Raw genomic sequence first — 22,191 nt, 5'->3', positions numbered from 1 at the left:
GTTGTTAGTTAACCTGTGATCACAGCCCCATGTAAGAGAACTCTTAAAACTGAAGTCCATGAGAGGTGTTATGGGGACACAGAAAAGAGAAATTCAAATTAGGCTGAGGCAAGAGGTATTTCTTGGAACACAGCGCACAGATGATTCTTTAGCTCTGATGATGATGTAAGAAGTAACATACATGCCTATGTTTAAGAAGACTTGGAATATTAATCGATTCCCTCATCTACCCAATGAGAAGATTCACTGAAAAAAAAAAATGGGGATGGGAAAGACATGAATAAATAGCCTATTAGGGAAAGCTGTACATTTTTTTTAGGAGGTTTCAGCGATTGAACCCAGGATCTCGTACAAGGGAAGCAGGTACTCAGCCACTGAGCTATATCTTCTTCCCGGTAATTCTTTGCTTGTAAGAGTTAATATGTTTTTTCAGCTTAATCATGCACACATTTTATATCCTATATACACATGCACATACATGCAAATATATACATATATATTCATTTAGATATGTTTTTCCCAATCTCACATTTTCTGAAAGTTTTTCCAGCTTTTTCATTTCACCTTTGATGTAGCTAATTGTCATCACTAGAGCCACAAAGGACTCTAAAAGTTTCCCAGTGCACTTTGTCTCACTTCCCTCCAAGCTGTTTGAGGTACAGCACTTTTTAAATCAGTGTATGATGCTATCCTTAGAAAATGTGTCCCATATTACTGTTACCCACTTGTATAACTTTGGGTTAGGTTTTTTTCTTTTATCCTTTATGTATGTCTGCTTGAAATCGTCAAGATAATTACCTTCCATATTGTTTTTTAAGCTGATCTTTAAAAGACTTGTTTTTACCATCTAACATTTACAATCGTGAGACCACAGCTTCAGGAATACCTACTACATCTTTGTTAAATTTTGTTGCCTCCTTTGTTACCAGTTCTATCAGTTGACCTCTATAATAGCATTCAGAAGTGAGTGAGGTCTTGTTAGGCTATTCCATCTTCTTTAAAGAATACTTTTTTCTTCCAAAGAAAGAAATTGAGAGAAGGCCCCATAATCTAAGGAAGACAAGGTTGCTTCCTCTCTTCTGTAGGACACCGGTTCAAAGAGTGGTGTGAAAACACGCAATTGTTTCTACTCTCTCCTTAGGCTTAAAATGAAGATTCTCAAACTTTAACATACATACAGATCACTGGAATATCTTGTTCTATAGGTCTCAGGTGGGCCTGAGATTCTGCGTTTCTACAAGGTTCCTAGATGATCCTGATGCTGTTGATCCAAGAACCGTACTTTGAGGATTAAGATCCCAGAAGACAAGGGGTGGAAGCCTGTCCGCCCAGAGAACCCAGCAAAATTCTGCAGTAGGTGTTGACACATACAACTGAAGGCAAATATCACTCACAGAACTGAAATCAAGGAGATTAATTAAAGGTCTGTTATATGAAATGCCAGAAAAGGCCTATTTTCACCTTGTAAAGTCAGAAGCCTTTTCTATTGTATCTGAACAAGTACTCTGTTTAGAACTGGCACAGCAAAGGTATTTTGAATTCCCAAACTAAGCCTTCATCATTCTGACCTTTAGGGGATCCTCAGTGTAACAGTTGACTCCTTATTCACCATGAAACAAAACCAATCTCTCAGCCCAGCTTCATGTACAGATGTCCAACTGGGCTTTCCCCTTCCTTCCTTTCTAGTTAGTATCCACAGAGATCCCTCCATAAAATAAGAACTGAACGCTGTTTTTTCTTTTTTTAAAAAAGGCCACAGTCAGGGCATAAGAGAGCCATTGAATATTAAAATTATAATTGCTAAAATAATTTTTTTAGTAGAAAGATGGGTGGATGAAACTTAAACTATGCCAGGTCATTAAAAAAAAAAAGAAAAAAGAAATAGAAAATATGGTAAAAAATCAAAGGCATAGGGTAGATCCTTAGAGGCCCAATTTCTGACTAAAGGTTATAAGATAAAAATCCCAGAACTTTAGAGGAGATGTGAGCCTTCAGCTGTAGAGGGCCTATGAAAGACTGATCAAGATGAATGAGAAAAGGTCCTCGCATACCTAAACTCATCATTGTGGAGTTTCAGCAGACCAAGAATAAAGGGAAGATCCAAAGAGCTTCCATGGAAATAAAAATAGGTCACCCACAACCACATAAGAATCAGACTAGCATTGGAACTTCCTGTAAGCAACAAAGGATTCTAAAAATAAGTGGAGCAAGACCTTCAAAACCTGAGGGGAAAGTTATTTTTAAGAAAATTTTCTTCATCGAGCCACACTATCCAGAGGGAAGGCAGAATCAAGTCAATTTTGAGACAGGCCACTCCTGTAATCTTATATTCTAGCAGAACAAGGAAGAGAACCCCAAAAGAGAAAAGCATGATACAGAAATCTGTAGAACTAACACAGGCATCCAATGAAACGAAACCCTAGTCTGCTAGCTGTGTTACAAGCCTGCAAAGTGATCGGTCCAGATTAGAAAGGACCAGTGAGTTAAAGAGGAAAGAGAGGCATCAACTCCAAGTGATAGATAAAAAGGAATAAAACAATAAAAGCTATAAAGGATAAAGTGATGTTTTTATTGCGTTCCATACAAAATAACTCCTGGAGAAACAGAATGCTGAGATAGTCATGGTCCAAGTATGAAGCAAACTAAAAGAGAATTCCATTTTTTAAACTTTTTATTTTAGAAAATTTAAAATATAAAAATGTAGAATAACATAAACTAATGTCCAAGCTGCAAGTTATCAACTTATGGTCAGTCTCATTTCATCTATACCTTTACCTCCTTCACCCGTGCATTACTTTGAAGCAAGCTATATGCATAATATTCCTCTTGCCCTAAATGCCAGCAGTGCTCTCCTCTTGAGAAGCAGAAGGGTCAGGTACCATGCTGGGATCTTAGGGAAGGAAATGTTGTTGGAGCACACTCCTTGGCTCTGCAGAGAGTACTATTCACATGGCTATTATAATGTGAAAATTGGTTTTTGGTTTCCAGTGTTTAGAGTCAACCTATGGTAAATCATGAAGTGCTCAATCATGACTATGGAACAGAATTTAAATGGTACCAACCAGACAGTGAGAAATTGGATGGTGGAAGTGGATGAAATTATAAAATGATGCCCTTTGTTGTATTTCTCTCTCCAACCAGGGACCTTGGTGTTTGGGAATCAGCCAGTTGCGGGGTGGAGAGCAGAGGAGCTCGGTTGTTTTTGCCATTAAAGTGGCTTCATTTTTATTCAAATCCCTGGGTCCTGTACGATTTTGAAAAGATAGTGATATTTCTGGGCCTAGTCAGTCATGCCAACCCTTTTATTCCTTTGAATATTTTGAATACAGAAGTCTTAGAGGAATTCCCAGAGCACCTTAATGTGGAGCATGTCCCCTGGAGGTGCACCAAGGACTGGGGCACAGACCCCTGCCTGCACTCCAGGAAGCCTCTGCACACATGGGGACCCCCCTGAATGTGCTCTTGTTTCTATTTTGTTTTTAATCCTTTGCTAGTTAAGTACTGTTATTGGTAACAGCGTTCTTGTGACTCATCTGAGAACTCACTGTAGCATGCTGGAGTCACATGACTCCTTGAGGTGGCTACATTTCATAGAGGTGTGCCTCTCCTCCAGGGCTGGAATCAGGAGACAGGCAAGTTAATGCAATACTTTCTCTTCTTTCAAGAGAGATGGTCAAAGATTTTTGATACCGATACATGGAAATTCCCGGGTTGACCGTGAGATCCATGTAATGAAAAATAAATGTCATGTTACTAACAGAATATTAAAGACTGCTTTCTGTTCATGAAATATTATTTGCAGCATTGGGCAGCAAAGGTCAAGCTTACATATATCCCACCTTTATATATAAAGGTAATGGGGAGTAATGAGCATAAATATTGTAGACCTCAGAAGAGCAGGTGCAAGTAGAACAATGGCAGATCAAATAAGGTCTATTTTCTCATCGATCACTCAAATCCCTTATGGAACATTTCAGTTGGCAGAGCATTTTGCCCTCAAATTCTGTGAGAAAAGTAGGAGGCATGGTATTCATCCCATTTTATAGATAAGAAAACCGAGATTCCAAACAGGGTCCTTGTCATTTAGTAAAACTAACTTTACAGGATTGTTAAAATCAGAGATTCTGCCTTTGATGCTTTACACAACATGTAATATGGTGTCTTGAAGCTGGCAGGTATTCTGTAGATATTTGTTAAATTATAATCAATGGTAGCTCTAATTCCTCATTTTTGTGCATACTAGGTTTCTTATGTGAAATGATTTTATATGCCAGATAGCAATTCAAAGCTTATACAGCATATTAAATCGTTCTTGATAAGAATAAGGAATTAAAAAAGTAATCAGGTATTATGTGTGGTTAAAACGGCAGGCTGTATTAACTTGCCTCTTTAATTTGGAGTTCATAACTATACTTTTATAATATCTGTGGAAAGGATTTGCTTAGTGTATTAACAGTTTAAACAAATACAAATGATGCCTACCTTCAACAAACGTTTAAGTATTTCAAATAATTCAAGTAATTTTAGGAGCATCATTTGCATGAAAACCATTTGCTAATATTAATGTAGACCTTATGGTTTCTTAGAAACATTCAAGATCCAATTACTACAGATATTCAGACTAGTTCTTCATATTAGATTGGCTTAATTTATTGAATAGAATTTAAACCAAATTTTAATTTATTTGCTATTTTGCAGATCTGAAGTTTTGTAATGCATTTGGTATAGTATATTTTTTTAAGTTAAGAGAATGTATATCTTGTGAAATTTTAAAGTTTTCTTTATCTCCTATGAATATTTCCTCACAGGAGTCAGAATATTTTGAAGAGCACTGTAACAACCTAGACTTTTTGGGAATATTCTTAGCTAAGAGACTTGCTTTCATATTTGCACAGACCCCAGGCACTGTGTCCCTTGTGTGACTCTGAAATGGTGACTGATTCTCACAAAGGAATTTATTTATTTGCAAGTAAGGAATTTAGATTTAAAAACAAAACAAAACTCAAAAATGTCATTCCCGAAAATAAAAAAATAATAAAACAACTGTGTTTTCAATCACTTGTAATTTCTGGTCCAAGAAAAAGTGACTTCTGAGCAATCATGTATTTAATACGCACCCATTGTTTATAAGGCACTGTACTAGGTGCTCCAGATCATTTAAATATAAAAATACATAGTTCCCAATATCTAAAATCACATTTAAGAGATGAGAAAATGACAAATGTACAGCACTAAAACACCATGCAAGAGTAAAAGAGAGCAAAATCATTACTGCAAGTCAGGATGTTAAATTAATAGCTAAAGTACACTGAGCACTTAAAACACACCAGCACTTAGGCATTATTTCATGTAATCCTCACATCCTGGCTGTTAAGTATTATCCACATTTTAAAATGAGGGCCTGCGTGTGGAGAGCTTGAGTCATTTACAGAAGGCTTCATGGGTGGTGCATGGTCGAGCTGGGACCTGGACCCAGATCTGACACCCTGGACCCTTACTGCAGATGACAAAGGCAGGCTTGGACATTGTGAGAGGTGGAGTTTGGGTGTCATTATTCCAGAGCAGAGGGATCAGTGGAGAAGTGGCACCAAGATAGCCACAAAGGAAAATTAGTGTATGTGGACATACTCAGGGAATGTCAATAGTTAACTTTGGGTGGAGGAGGGGGCCTAGTAAAAAAGAAGACTGCAGAGGGAATCAAGAGCTGTGCTGTGGAGACGTGAGCGTGTACCTGAATTCATTTGGCAGCTGATCACTGGAGCAGTCTGTGGCCAGGCGGGAGGCTGCGTGCACAGGGCTTGGAGATGCAGTGCATCTGCATGGTATGTGATGTGAGCTGCAGTCCCTGGAGCGGTGCCACAGTGGCCAGCCTAGATGGGAGACAGGAGGCAATAAGAATAGCTTAGTTCAGAGGTCGTAGACCAAAGGGGTGGCAGCGGAAACAGACAAAAGCATCACAGACGGAGAAGCCACTGGGCTCCCAACTAATTGGCGGTGTCGAGTGAGGGAGAAAGCGAAATAACAACGATGCTGACCTTCTAAGCGTAAGAGACTTGGCGGAATGGTCATACTGGCACCAAAACAGGGAAGACAAGAGAGGTACTTTCCCAGGAGAAGGCAGATAGTAAGATGGGCTTGAGGTCTGGTGAGACTGGAGACCGTGCCAATCACATTCAGGGGGCTATTAGAAATGGCCATTGTGGTATTGAAAGGGGGGTTTTAGTAGTTTTGTTTCCGCCGAGTTTTTTGTTTTTGTTTTTTTTCATTGTAGACAATTTTCAGTGAAAATTATGGATTCTCAATTAAAATGCACATATTCACTCAAACATTTTAACATAACAGGTCTTACGGCCTCCTTGAAGTCCATCCATGGACCTTTTGTACCTTTGCTGAATGAAGATCCTTAGGCTAGAAATAGAGATATTAGTAGATGAGTTTACTGGGGGAAAAAACAGCATGTGAAAGGAAAAAGAAGGAAGATAAAGTTAACATTTTAGGAAATGTCTAAATTCAGGTGCCAGGAAGAGGAGGAGAGAGGAAAGAGGAGCCCTAGATTGGTAAAGGCTCTTAGAAGCCTCAGAGAATCTCTTTGTGAAAAGGCAGTGGTCTACTGTGTTCAATAAAATAATTAAAAAGATGGTGTCTGAAAAACTTTAGACTTGACGAATAGTTACTGCTGTTTAATATTATTATTCCCTTTTTTACAAAGGACTGTGCGAGAAGAGACTAGATTTCAAACTGAAAAGGGAGTTGGTGTTGGAAAATTAGGGATAATATAGGATTTTATTAATTTGATGTCAAAAAACATAGTGGGTATTTTTTCCATTAATTTCTGACATGAGAAAAAATAAAACATTTAATATGTATCTATTATGCTATATGTTCTAGAGGTCATTGAAATATAAAAATTAAGGAATTTTATATATATTTATAAGTGAGTTTCTCCAAATATACACTTCCAATACCCATACCAAATCTTTTAATGAACTCTAAATTTAAAACGTACAAAAAGCCTTGAAATTGAGCAGATGTTTAGAAAGAAGGAAATCCTGTGGTATAAATGGCCCAAATTCACAATATGTTTGCCTTGATGTAACCAGGTTGAAGCATTTTTCTATCACATTTTGGTATTTGAGGGAAAACGTGTTTATTTCTTCTCTCATGCTTTTCTTTATCAGGGAGATAATTTAATTATAGTGAAAAAAATAAAAGTATTTTTTGTGCTTACATTATAGATCATTATAAAATTTAAAATATTTAAGTGATTAAAATATAAAGAAAATTTTACTGAAGTAAATAAAAATAGACGATTGTAACCTCACTTAGCATCTAATATCAGAATAAGGAAAACACTGAGAATGTAAATTAATCTAAAGAGGCTTCTGTTTTGTCCGTATTTGTGTGCTCATCTATAAAGGCAGAATCATGACTGATCATTCTATTTCTCCTTTATTCTCCTTTTCCATCTATCTTAGCATTAACTATATTTATTCTAAGTAACTTTGCTTATCTAAAAATAAGTTTATATTTTTCTTGAACTATCTCATGACTGTATTTTTTTTCTATGATTCCTTTTGCCCTTTGAATTTGCTGAATTATTACTGCTTTGGAGGTTTTATATGTTTTTCTTTTTCCTCTTTTTAGTCTTAAGGAACTCACTTCCTGTGAAAATAATCAGAGCACTGTCAAGACTACCAGGAATATGTGACCTAAAAATTACCCCAATACTTCTCAGAATGATGAGTTTCTTAATGTGTTTGGGCTTTGCCAAGCCATCACATACTTTAAAATATAGCTATGGTTTTAAATTTCCAAATGCATTCACTTTAAATAATTTTATAATGTTGATCTTTTTAAAATGGAAAAAAAATGACTTGGGTCAGAATGCTTGCTTTTTCCATGAGTCCTCCAGACGAGTTAACTTGCACCATTTCATTATGAAGAACTCAATGAACAAGAAGTCAGTTGTCATAGCTGTCTGTTTCCTGGTAGTTTACACACCAGAAACCGAAATCTGAGAACGGCACTTGAAGGAAAACAAAGAGCTTTACAGTATTTTTTTTTCTTTTCAGGAAAACACACAGAAGCTAATTTTAGCTTCTTGATCAAATTGACCCAGCCTTTAACCCTGGCAAACGTTACCACAACACACTTCCAATAGACAATAGTTTGCATACCAACATCACACTGGAAACAGATGTGCCTGCAGAATTGGCCTTTTCTTCCCCTCCAAAGACTGAGCATGCCACTGTAGTGAAAGCTGAAATGTGGTTCCTTCCTAATTGGGGTGAAAATTGAGTCTTCTTTCAAATTTTAGACTACAAGCTTTTCTGACTTCTTAAAAAATTTATCATCTCATAGTTATGTTTTGACCCAAGTTTCAAAATTTCATCCACTAGAGAAACATCACTTGGTTTGCAGCATGATTTTATCCTGGGGAAGGAAAAAGGGGGGAAAAAAAAAGAAGAAATTGTTAGCAGCTGCACTATTCATGAGTGATGGTTACACAGTTTATATATTAAAACGTTTGGAATGCGAACAATTACCTCTTTTACTTTCTCACCAAGTCTCCTATAGTTTATATAAACTGCATTTTTATTACCAAAGAAACGTCTGCTCCTTTTCTCTGGTTTCCCCCGTTCTTCCCCTCCATGCCACCCTCCCAGGGAGGCGCTGTGTGCTGGCCTGGGCTCTCGGACCCTCCTAAGCAGGGTGGTCCCTTGGCAGAAGACACAGCCGTGTTTGGAACCTCCCAGTCAGAAAGGGAGAGGAGGGGTTCCCTCAGCTTGTGATTATTTAACGTAGGTTCTTCTCTCAGTCTCTGGAGAAACTTACTAGTTTCTGAAATGCTAGAGCGTTTTCTCATTTTTTCTGGAAGACAGAAAATTCATTCCTTGGGCAATGAAAAAATAGTGTTTTCTGTGTTTGCTACAATAATTGCTTCTTTTAACCCTGGATAGCTGTAACTAGGTAATGTATGTATCCACATACAGAGTATTTATATGCAAAGCACAACTAGGTAGCCTTTTAAAAACTTTGCATAACTGCTTTTGAAATCCTGATAGGAGCATATTATCTCTGTAGTGTGCCTGAAGCAGCACAGCCAGCGAGTGATTGTAGGTTGTGAGCCAGAACCTCGTGTTCAGGACTGGACGCTCAACAAACAGCCACGGTGGTCTCCAGGTCCATAAGTCGTACACAGACCTTCCCTGATCGTGTTCTGCTGAATTTCAGTTAGTGGAATTCATGATTTTAACAAAAGCAATAACTTTGTTAATAAACTGTGGGGTATTATATTACAGAGAGTATGTAAATTATAGAATTTATCAGAATTTTAGAAATGAAATGAACTTACTCTTCAGTGCATATAAGAGTTATTCCCCTCTTTCCATTCTTTAAAAAGAATCAAGAACACTGATTATGCCTCTAAGTTTAGGGAAAACTGCTTATGCAAATTGTTTACACTAAAAGTTAAATAAAATTCTGTGAAATTATGGTATATCTATATGGAAATATATTGAGGAAATAGATCTTGGACTGCTTTAATAATCTCTAAATTTTATGAGACACGTAATTAATCAGATCCAACACCAAAATATTACTTCTCATATTTGAAAGTTAATAACCAATTGTTATATTTGAACTTTGTGAAGGGAATTTAAACTATTTTCCAGGAATTTTTGTTTGACTGCCAAAGGGGAGAAATCCTCATTGGATTTTGTTTGTGAAATCCAGTGCTCTTATGTGTGTGTGTGTTTATTACAAAGGATTCTTTCACCACATTTTATTTTTCATAATAAAGTTCATGTCTTCCTTTTATAACACACATATAACAGCTAACAACCCTAAGTACTTTTCCCCTCACAATTTATTCTAAATATGCTTTCAAGATTATAAATTTCATTGCATCAATACTAAATCAAAGATATATATATAGCTTATAAACTATAACAACAGATTAGGAAACTGCAATTTCATAAAATACCAGTTGTATTATCAGAGGGCTTATATATTAGAACAAGATAGAAGCTTTTCCATGGTATATATATTTTTTGTTGTGCAGATTGCTAAAATAAATACTCAGACTTACAGCAATGTTTTCCTCTTAGGCTGAAGATTCCCATTTGTACCATCTCATGTTATTTTCTTAAATATTTTTTCATTATCACAATGAAATAATGAGATTAGTATTATCCCCATAGCTTCTACCTGTCATATTCCTTCTCTATGAGAAGCCTAACCTGATATACAGATTTTAAGTGGATATAAAGAAATATCTCTTAAGAAACAAACCTCTTCCATGATACTTCCTTGAATTGACAAGTTACATCCTGATATTTTTCCCATGAAATAATTAAATCCACTGAATAGATTCATCTTGAGTTTATTAAAACAAGCACCTTCTAAGTGCAAGTAATGACACCAGGGCCTTATGTGCGTTAACTTTTAAATCTCTCAGGAGCCCTCTAAAGGGAGTGGCATTACCCCTAGTGTAAGGTGAAAGAGTGAAGTGACTTGCTCAAGATCACATATCCAGTAAAATAGTGTATGTGGGTTTTAAAATCTAGGCTGCCTGCCTACTTCCAAAATATACCACTTATTTTCAGTATCTAGCATAGATATGTGTGTACTATATACAGCACACATGTCTGTGTATTACATGCATGATTTACATATATATGCATATATATGTGTGTAAACGTGAATACACACACATGGATGGATGGATAGATAGATAGATGATAGACAGATGCTTCTACTAGGTGTTTTTTCCCCTGATAATCATGAGTCAAATTTGTTCTTCCGTTTGCTCAAGAGAGAACACTTTAGAGAAATCTAACTTTTAGTCATTATAACAAGTCTATTTTTGATATTCTGATATATTTTTTGATATATTAGCTATGCCCTCTCTTGGCTCATCCGTTTTAATTTACCCCGTCTCCCAGATATGTAACAGATCCAGGAGATAGATTCATTTTTGGTGATATTTATACCACTGTCATATTTATACCATAAATGTGTGTTAATGCATTAATGTGCATTCAGTTAATATGTTTACATTCTATAATCTTAGTAGTTTCTGTAATTTTATTTTGAGTTAGTGATTATGGGGTATACTTTTAGAACCAACTCTTTATTCCAGAAAACTAAATAGTGGGCTCATTTTTCCCCCTTTTCTTAGTTTCTTACAATGTTAATTTTTCTATTGCAGCTCTCCTTAACAAAGAAAAGAGAGAAAGCTAGTGCAATAGTACTTCATCCTGAGACATACTAGGCATGGGTTGCTTTTTCTCTTATTAACCAGGCTTCTACCTCATTCCCAATTGCAGCTTCTTTGATGTCTTAAGAAAGGAAGGATGAATGGCATGTAGGCTCCCCCACAAAGTTAAGGGGTGCTCCTTACTCAGCTTCATAGGGAACCATTTGCCCTCACAAGGACAGAAGCAATTAAATTGTTCTGCACAAAGTAAATGGCCTACTGAGAACTTGTTTGTACTTTTTATATGTTTTTATGGTTAATGTTTTCAGTGACCTATGTTATAAAGTAAACCATAACTACTTCTATAAGCATATTACAGTAGTAAAGCAAAACTGTATATTCCTAGATATTTATATCACTTCACTCAAAGCCTCGGAGTGAAACTTAAAAAAAAAAATTCTTCCCAAACATTTCAGTTAGAAACTCAGTTTCAGATCCTTGGCAGTCTTATGTATGGGCTTTCTTACATGATTGTTGAATAACATGCTATTATACATGGGGGAAGAATAGTTCTTTTGTCGGCTGCATTACATTTTGTGGTGAAATTGGAGAAAACAAATCATTAAGGAAGTCTATTTTGGTTCAAGACATTACACACTTATGACGAGTCTGTTATTTAACCTTGCCAAGTTAAAAGAAAATGCAGACCCATTTGTATTGGAACAGGAAGGCATGTTCGAGATTGCAATCTATCAGCAGCATCTTGTGCATATACATATGAAGGAGAGCAGGATATTAAATATATGCGGATAGGTACCAACCTATGCATAGTCATGCTAGTTTTCCTCTCTATCGTCACTGCTAGTCTATTGATGACTGATTTTCTACCTATTGCTTTAGAAGAACAGCAAAATATGTTTTTTCTTAATGAAATGTTTAACTTTGATAACCCCAACCAGAACTGTTTTTCTCTGGTAGTTTCCTCTGTCTTGCAAACTTTCTACCTCTGTTCTACTGAAACTCCCTTTGAAGCAGTGTCCTGTGGTCATCAGACAAAAACAAAAATTTCCAAAACTTAAAAAAACAAAAACCCTGGCTGTGTGTATATAGTTATTGCTGTTTGCATGAGTAGGGAGAAAGGTATGAAAAGAAATACACCAACTTTGAACATTGGCTATGTTGAATTCTGCATTGGTTGAAAGAGATGAAGAAAGCCTGTGGGCTCTTTACCCACCTCTGTGTTATTTGATTTAATTACAATGAGAATGTATTACTTTTATATTACAATTATAAAATCTAAAACTTAGAAAAATGTTTTACATATACTATGATTACTAATAGCAGTCTGAACTATTCCTGGTTTGGTAATATCTGTATTTTTGAAGAAGGTACTTTTATTGTACATGTATAAAATTCTAATGGGGGTATTTTGTGAAATTACCATGGTATTTTAGAGAGGGCCTGAGCTTTGCAATGAGACAAAATTGAGAACCAGGCATAGTTTAATCCTTATTTATATGAAATATACGGTAGTTAAATAAGCTCTCTGAACTTCAGTGTCCTCATCTATAAGTAAGTCATGAAAATATCATTCCCATAATGTGGTTCCAAGATAAAGTAAAGCCCCTGGCTCATAGCAGATGTTCAACAAATACCACCTAAATTATTGCCAAGCCTGTAATAGGCTCTTACACTAGCGAACAAACGAACGAATGAACGAAGGAAGGAACTTTTACTTCTCCTCCACCCCCTTCCCCTTCATCCAGCCAGTTAAAGTCAGATCAAGGCTGAAGCGGCCTCTGTCCACTCACACTTCAGAGCCCTCAACCTTAGCACAATGAACATCCTTACTCATTTACTTCACATGGCAAATAGCTGGAATTGTTAGCAAGCCCTAGCATACTGGACATGGGAAATGTATTCTTTCTCAAGGATGAAGACTTTTTTTTTTCAGCTTCAGTTCTTTCTTTCTCTCTTTACTTTGAAATATTTTGTCAGCCTAAATTTTCTTCTGAAAGAAATCTGGAAGAGTGAGAACAAGGCTTGGTAACGGTGAAGGCAGAGGGCCTTCAGAAACGATGGGAAATAATTAAACAGTAAGCTGTCTGTAGAAGTCGTCTTAGCCTTTTTACTGCTGGTGTTCTTTTTCATTTAAAAAAAGGAAGAAAAAAGAAAAGAATTGAAAGGCTCATTCCTTGCTTCAGTGTGGTTGGGAGTAGGTTTATTTTGAAATCTCCCTTGAACAAGATTCAATCTCCCTTGAACAGATTCTTTTTAATTAAGAGATGCTTGAAAGCATGTGGACCATCCCAAAACAAAACAAAATTTCAGAATTTTTAGTTGGGTTTTCCAAAAAAATTTATTATCTCATGATCTTATTCACCAAATGCATTGTTGTCTTACAAGTCCATATAAGCCTGTTGTTCTTAACCAGGTATCTGTTCATGCATGATCATTAAAATCAGGACCACAAAGCAGCCTTCATTTAGAATTTAAAAATAAAGGAACGGAAATTTTTTATCATAACCATTTTCTCCAAAAATGAAGTTGTTTAATGTTTGCTTTGTGAAAATATCGCTTATTCCTTACATGTTTACATGTGATAATTTGCTAGGGTAAAAATGTATATATTTATAGACTGACACTCTAAGCTTGGCTTTAATCTAAGGTGAATTGCTGAATTTTTCAATGAAATGAAATGCTTTTTACTGCAGGCAGTACATGTATTAGAAAAAATGTCTTAAATGATCTAAAGTATTTCAACATACAGAAGAGTGCCAGCTTTCTTTGTGAGAGAGATGTATTATATGTATGGGGGATTTAATCTCCAGCAGAATTTATTCCATTTTAAAGAGGATATTTTATAACATGATCATGTATATTTTTTCCTTAGAATTTATGATGCTTTAATTGTATGCCTGTTATTGTCCCCATATGCAACCTCTTATTTCATATTTTATAAAGACCTTACTTTTTCTTAGCACAAGTCAAATAAATGCAGAATTGTCGAGGCTATCATTTTAAATTGGAGACCAAAATAGAAAATTTTACAAAATCACAGAATAAATGCCATGCATTTCTTAACATAAAACAATAATCATTGGTTTTGTATAAGGAAATTAGAGATTGAATTATAAGGCAGAACTGTTTCATATAAGCAAATTTTGCAAAAATACGTTTGATATCTGGACAGTATAATTAAATTCAATGGTGTGATATATTGTTGGAAGTTATCATTAATCCAATATACACATCACACTTATGTGCTCGTATTTCTTTATCAAAACATCAAATGGCTTCAAATTAAATGCAGCTCAGCTCACTTCTGGTGCTTCAAAACTATAGACATTCAGTTGTTCTTTTATATTATTGTCTTACATTAAGTCTTCATAATATCCCACACAGGCTAAATTGTTCTTTCGCCTTGTATGGCACATCCACAAACTTAGAAAATACAGCTTGGCTGGTCCCCACATGCTCTAAAAGCAGCTGCACTTTTTTCCCTCTAGGTACCCTTATCTTGGTATTAATGTTGAAACATTGTAAGAGTTTTCAAGCTCTCTCTCTCATAATGTTCTTATAGTCTTTCTGGTCCCAAAACATACGCTTATTTTCCGGGGGAGCAGAGGTGGGGAGCCTTCCTAACCATGGTTCTTTGAATGGGGGATGCTTTTTCCTGTTGTGGAAAAAAGTTCCTGTATCTGCTACAGACAGAACTACAATCAAGGAGAGAATACCATCCTGTCCTGCTGCTGGCTAAAAACCTTCCTAGCAGCCATGGTGGATGTAATCAGACTCTTATGCCAGAAATTACATTCTGATTTGGTTTAGAATTAGATAGTCAACCTTAGTTTTTCTTATAAGCATGTCAGAATCTGCTGAAATGAAAATGGAAACACAAAAAGGCCAAAAAGGTTTCAAGTTGCCTTAGCCACCAAGCTTTATTTTGAAGTATAGCACAGCTTCTGTAACACAAGAATTTTCAAAATTTGCTCACACAAAACTATTGTGTTTTATAATACATTCAGTTCCCAAATTTCTTTAAATGAAGCCAAATATTACTGTTTATCTTAAGCAGTGCATGGAATTTAGACTGTAACTTTTTTCTAATATTTCAGTTTCCAATTATAAAATCAACAGGATGAACAGTTCTGTATTTAGTTGACTTGAGTTAAGAAAAACTTAAAAAGAGTTTTTGTTTTAAATCATACATGAAGAGAATAAGTTAGGAGAGGCTTCATTTCTAAGGGAAAAATCAGTGAATTGCTTCTTCCTTCCTGAAGATCTTGGAGATGGCTGTAATCCTTGGAAAGATGCTCTTACTAAAAACCTCTGGGACTCTCTCGGCTTTCTCAACCATACATTATTAGCTATCTAGAGCTAATTTTTCCCAAGGTACTACTTCACGGTTTTTATGATTCTCTTTGTCTCCTGGGAAACCATGTAAAGTTTTCAGTTGAAAAAGCAGCCCAAAAGATTTCTTTCTTTTTCTCAAGTCACATGCAGATAGGAATGGCTTAGGAATTGTTGAAAATAATGTCACTTTTCCTACAAAGGTTTCCCTTGCTGAACTGCCTTCTAAAGTACTCTTAAAAATAATTAGCTCAGAAGGAAATTGTTTTTTCTTCTTTCCCAAGATTCATAAAACATAAGTTGATTCTTAATATCTTCTTTTAGAAGCACATAGTTACAGGAAATTATCTTTAGAGATAAAGCAAGGAAAGCTGTATTCCCAATGTGCATTCTTTTCGTGCTAGAGTCTAAAAAATTTACATCAAACTGGGGCTTCTTTTTCCCAAAAATGGATAAAAAACAAGTGTATCTTCCTCTCAGGGAGTCTGAACCTGACTGGTTGCTCAACCAGTTAAACATGGATCCCCAACCTGGCTGCTCACCCGTATTAAAACTGAAGGCTCATATATTGTGGTTGTTGATCTGGGGTTGGGGTCTGAAGATCTATTCACAGACGTCCTCCCACTTTCCTGTCTCTGGCCTGCCTTCCTACCTCCCCTTTCTCCTCTTCTCAATCTTGGTCCCCTCCCTCTCCCTTCCCTCTGCCTTTTCTTCTTTTTCACCCTCATATCCTCCCCCCCCTGAATTCCTAGAAGATCCTAAATCTTCTATGGGAAACTCTAGTTTTCTCTGCTTTTCTTAACCTCACCATTAGCTACAGAAAGCCTGATGTCCTCGGTGGATAATCATCTGGTTTGAGTATATGGAGTCAGCGCTCCCTCTTCCTTACTATGCGCTCATTACGTAAAGCTCCAGGAGACTGGGCATCCCCTCCTTGTATGCACTTTCAGCCTTCCTTACCTATGCTATTCCCATGCCCTAGCTGCCAGCCTCTCCCTGACTTGGAAACTCCTCTTCAGTCTACAAGCATCTTACAGTTAAAAAAATGTGACAGTCAAAATACTTGTCGTTATTATGCACGTAAAAATTTCCAGAATTCAAAGGCGAGAATCTCCTATAGTTAAAAGCAGTACTTATATTTTTCATTTATTGAGTGTGTTTTTAATTACCTACTATATGCAAAGAAAACACCACTGAGAGTTGTGAGGAACACAAAACATGAATGAAGCTTAGCTGGTGATACGTGATTTGTTCATCAGGCATATCTATTCAGGGCAGTTCTAACTTCATAGCATTATACTGAATATTAGAAAAGACCTAAAGGTGTGTTTTGGGATAGTTTCTATGAAATAGAATGCATTGCTCTTTGACAAAGGTGAGAGAGAGATTTTAAATAATCATTTCATTATTTCCACCTTAGAGAGACATGAAAGTGTACCCAATGTAACAGTGTCTGCAGTCAGTCTAAGTCAGGGAGCAAAAGACTATTTTGAGGTCTCTCAACATAGGTCAAAATGAATCTCCCTAATAGCGTTACAAATCATTCTACAGAATACCTGGGCGGGAGGTGGGGGGATTATAATGACTAGGAGGGAGGTCATCGCTACACTTACAAAGTAACCCACAGCAGCCCGTGCTGAGCCATCCCTGCCAGGCGGTGACTTCCGTCGCCACCAAAAATACCTTGACTCTTAAAATGTCAGCACACGTGGCTGAGGGACATAAACACATTTGCTGTGTACTAGTTTTCATTATTAATTGCCATGAAGATAAATTTTTAGTTTCCGTGATGTGTTGGAAAGTCAAACATGCTTAACTTTGATCATTACATGGTGTCAAAATGAAATCAGACATGGTGCTAAAAGAATAATCTTCCTAAAATGCCAATCTGATGTTATCATCCCTCTGCTTGCTTTCAAGGTAGCAGTCACCCTTCCTTCTTTGGTTAAGGAAACTCCTTGTGATTTCTACCACCATGACCACCACTCTACCCCTCACCCGTACTTTCCCAGCCTTACCTCTTACACTGTCTGTGCTTGGGGCATCCCCAGGACCCCGCACTTCCATCCGAGTTACACCAGGCACCTGCCCCATTACTTCCAGCTGAGCTATACCTGTTACCTTCCCTGTTATATCCAGTTTTGTTATACTTGATACCTGCCCTTGTAAAGCACAGGTTGGCTGAATCAACAGTGGTTTTCCCTGGGTAGCCAGTGAGCTCCACCAGGGGAGGGCAGGGTGGGGCTTATCAGTTTCTATAACCCCAGCCCCTTGCCCAAAGGTGAGCATGCAGCAACTGCTTAGAATGTTTTAGGTGCACGAATGAAAGGACTATGAACTATGTTTAACAATTAATATTATAGTTAGGTCTTTGATCTGTTTTGAGTTGATTTTTGTATAAGGTGGAGGGGGAGGGGGGGTCCTCCTTTTTTTTTTTTCCCCACAAATGGAGATCCACTTTTCCCAGCACCATTTGTTGAAGAGACTCTTTTCTCCCAATTGAGTGGTCTTTGCTCCCTTCTCAAAAATCAGTTGGTCATAAATGTAAGGGTTGATTTCTGAGCTCTCAATTTGATTCCATTGGTCTATATATCTGTCCTTGTGCTGTACAGTGATATTTTGATTACTTGGCTTTTTTTAAAGTTTTCTTTCTTTTTTTTAATTTTATTTTTAAAGAAGCTTTAGATTCCATAAATGATATAACAAAAATATAGGGGGATTCCCATACACCCCCACCCCTCCCACATACACACACTTTTGTCTATTAACAACATCTTTCACTGGTGTGGTATATCTGTAACAATTGGTGAATACATATTGAAGCATTACTGCTAACCATAATCAGTACTTTACATTATAGTTTACACTTTGCACCATACATTTTTATAGGTTTTAACAATATATATAATGACCTGTATCCGTCATTGCAATGTCATGTGGAACCATTCCAATGTCCCAAAAATGCCCCATGTTACACCTATTCTTCCCTCTTCATCCCCTCAGAAAACCTGTGGTGTGGTCTTTATATCAATGTTAGAAGTTTTCCCATTGCTAGAATAATAAGACGACTTTAGTCCATAGTTGCATTACCACAGCCCCCCCCCGCCCCGCCCCCTTATGTTTGTTATCTTGAGGATTTTAATAGGATGGTGATGCCCACTCTCTTTCTAATTGATCCTATGGCCAGATAGGTGGAACTGTCTTGCTTGCAGTTGTAGATACCTTGTTTTCCTGGATGGGAATTATTCATCATCATCGTTTTGATAGTTGTCCTGGGTGAATCTAATGAAACAGAGAGTAGGTGTTGCAACACTTCTGAGATTCAGAGCTCAACTGGCATATGAACAGAATGAAGGAGTAAGTTTAAGTGTCTGGTACTGTGGCCTTTTTAAGTTTCAAAATTGTTAAGTGTGACTCCTCCAACTTCATTCTTTTCAAGACGGCTTTGGCTTTTGGGACTCCTCACCCCTCCATATAAATTCGATGGATTGGCTTTTCCATTTCTGCAAAGATTGTTGGAACTTTCGTTGGGTTTGGGTTAAGCATATAAATCACTGGGTGGAAGTGACATTTTAACAATATTTAGCCTTTGAATCGATAAGCACGGAATATCCTTCTATTTATTTAATCTTTTATTTCTCTTAGCAATGTTTTATAGTTTTCTGTATACAAGTCCTTTACATCCTTGGTTAGATTTATTCCCAGATATTTGATTCTTTTAGTTGCCATTGTAAATGGATTTTTTCCCCCTGATTGCTTCTTCTGATTGTTCAGTGTTTGTGTATAGAAACCCTACTGATTTTGGGATGTTGATCTTGCACCCACCACTTTGTTCAATTCATTAATTAATTGTGGATTTTTCAAGATTTTCTGCATATAGGATCATGTCATCTGCAGATAGAGTATTACTTCTTCCCTTCCCATTTTGATGCCTTCTGTTTCTTTCTCTTGCCAAGAACTTCCAGTACAGTGTTGAATAACAGTGATGTTAGTGGGCATCCTTGTCTAGTTCTTGATCTTAAGGGAAAACTTTGATTCTTTCATCATTATTTAGGATGTTAGCTGTGGGTTTTTCATAGATGTCCTTCATCATGTTGGTGAAGTTCCCTTCTATTCTGAGTGTTCTATGTGTTTTTATCATGATGGTGTGCTAGATTATGTCAAATGCCTTTTCTGCATCATTTGAGATGATCATGAGTTTTTGTTTCCTTCATTCTCTTAAAATGAAGTATTACAGTAAATGATTTTATTATGTTGAACCACCGTTGCATCCCAAGGATAAAGCTCTCTTTATCGTGGAGTATAAAATTATACCCCATGATAATATTTTGTTGAAGATGTTTCCGTCTATATTCATTGGAGATATTGGTCTAATTTTATCTGGCTTAAGAGCCAGAACTATTAAACTAGAAAAAATGTGGAGAACCATCTTCAAGACCTAGTGTTAGGCAATGATTTCTTACACTTTACATCCACAGCAAAGCAACAAAAGAAAAAAAATAGATAAATGGGCCTCATCAAAATTAAGCACTTGTGCACCTCAAAGGACTTTAACATGAAAGTAAAATGACAACCTTCACAATGGGAGAAAATGTTTGGAAACCACATCTCAAATAAAGTGGTTTTTTTTTTTTTTTTTCATTTTAAAAGCAATTTACTGAAGAATATCCTTCATACACAAACATACATAAATAATAAGTGTATAGTAAAAGTTGTGACCTTATAAAACAAACATGCATAACATCATACAAGGCTCCCATATATCACCACAGATATCTTGCACTGTTGTGAAACATCTATAACAAATTATGAAAAAGCATCATCAAAGTATTTCTACTAACTATAGACCACATCTTACACTTAGTGTATTTCTCCTTAACCCACCCTATTATTTTTTTGTCCCAATTTATCTAAATTGGAAATCAGTGGCATTTGGTATAGTCACTAAATGTGCATTCATCACTTCAATCAATATTTGAGTGTTTTCTTTACTCAAAAAAAAAACGAAAACAACAACAAAACCCACTGTCATACCCATATGTTGGCGCTACTAATGACAAATCCTATGATGTGCTTTCAGCATTTCTTTTCATTTCCAAACATTTTTTAAAAGCTTTTTTACCAATTCTACAAAGATTAAACCTCAACATTCCATTATCCAACCACATTCTTTTCTCTGGTGACTTATATTCTAGCTATTAACTCCATGAGTTTGCCCATAGTAACAAAATCATATAACATTGTCCTTTTGTGCCTGGCTTGCTTCACTCAACATAATGTCATCCTGGTTCATCCATGTTGTCATATACTTCACGACTTCATTTTTTCTCACAGCTAAATAACACTCCATCATGTGTATATACCACAGTTTTTCCTTTCATCCATTGATGGACACCTGGCTTCTTTCCATCTTTTGGCAATTGTGAATAATGTTGCTGTGAGCATCTGTGTGCAGGTGTTTATTCATGTCACTGCTCTTAGTTCTTCTGGCATATACCTAGTGGTGGTATTGCTGGATCACACTGTAAATCTATATCTAGCTTGCTTAGGAATCAGCAAACAGACTTCCACAGTGGCTGTACAGTTCTACATTCCCACCAACAGTGAATAAGCATTCCTATCTCTCCACATCCTCTCCAACACTTGTAGTTGTCTGTTTTGTTAATAGTGGCCATTCTAGTAAGTGTGAAATGATATCTCATTTTCCTTTAATTTCTATTTCTAATAGAAACTATCAGTGATGTTGAACATTCTTTCATGTGTTTTTCCACCACTTGTATTTCTTCTTTAGAAAAATGTCTGTTTAGGTATTTTGTCCATTGTTTGTAGTATTTTTTCTTTATTTTTAAAGATGCTTTAGATTATATAAATGTTACATCAAAAATATAGGGGATTCTCATATACCCCACTCCCTTTCCCTCCCCCATTTTCCCCTATTAACATCTTTCATTAGTGTGGTACATTTGTTAAAATTGATGAACCCATATTGAAGTATTGCTAACTAACCATGGTCTGTAGTTTACATTATGATTTACACTTAGCACCACACAATTTTATATATTTGGACAAAATGTGTAATGTCCTGTATCTGTCATTGCAATGCCATGCAGAACAATTCCAATGTCCCAAACATGCCCCCACATTATACCTATTCTTCCCTCTCCCTCCCCTCAGAATCTCTGGTGACCCCTGTCTTTATATCAGTGTTAAAAGTTCTTCCATTACTAGAATAAAGACAAGTCTACTTTAGTTCATAGTTTCATTCCTTCCTTATGTTTGTTCATCCATTAATCTTGAGGATTTGGGGATGATGAAGCCTACTCTGCTTCTGATTGAGAGGGGACTTAGATCCCAGGGCAGATGGGTGGAACTGTCTTGCTGGCAGTTGTAGATACTCTCTGATTTTTGAGATTGGCGTTGCACATCATCATTCTTTTGTTAGTTGTCCTGGGTGAGTCCGATGAACTGGAGAGTAGGTGTTGGCTGCAACTCTGCTGAGATTCAGGGCTCAACCAACATAGAAACAGGTTTAAATCTCTGGGGCATATATTTAATGGGTATAGTGATAATTATAGGTTCAAATAAAAGGGGCAGAAGAACTATGTGTAGGAAATATATGTATGAGTCTAATTCTGATA

At 36.5% G+C, this 22,191-nt stretch overlaps 1 protein-coding gene across 2 annotated transcripts in view; it reads left to right on the top strand.

Moving 5' to 3' along the window:
* The window catches only part of GMDS (GDP-mannose 4,6-dehydratase), a 694,924-nt gene that overhangs the window by 465,460 nt on the left and 207,273 nt on the right, over nucleotides 1-22,191 (top strand). The window lies entirely within an intron of this gene.

The sequence above is a fragment of the Dasypus novemcinctus genome, chromosome 22 (genome assembly GCF_030445035.2).
Source record: "Dasypus novemcinctus isolate mDasNov1 chromosome 22, mDasNov1.1.hap2, whole genome shotgun sequence".
Taxonomy (NCBI): Eukaryota; Metazoa; Chordata; class Mammalia; order Cingulata; family Dasypodidae; genus Dasypus; species Dasypus novemcinctus.
Note: the sequence above shows the minus strand (reverse complement) of the source record. Positions and strands in the feature narration are given on the sequence as shown.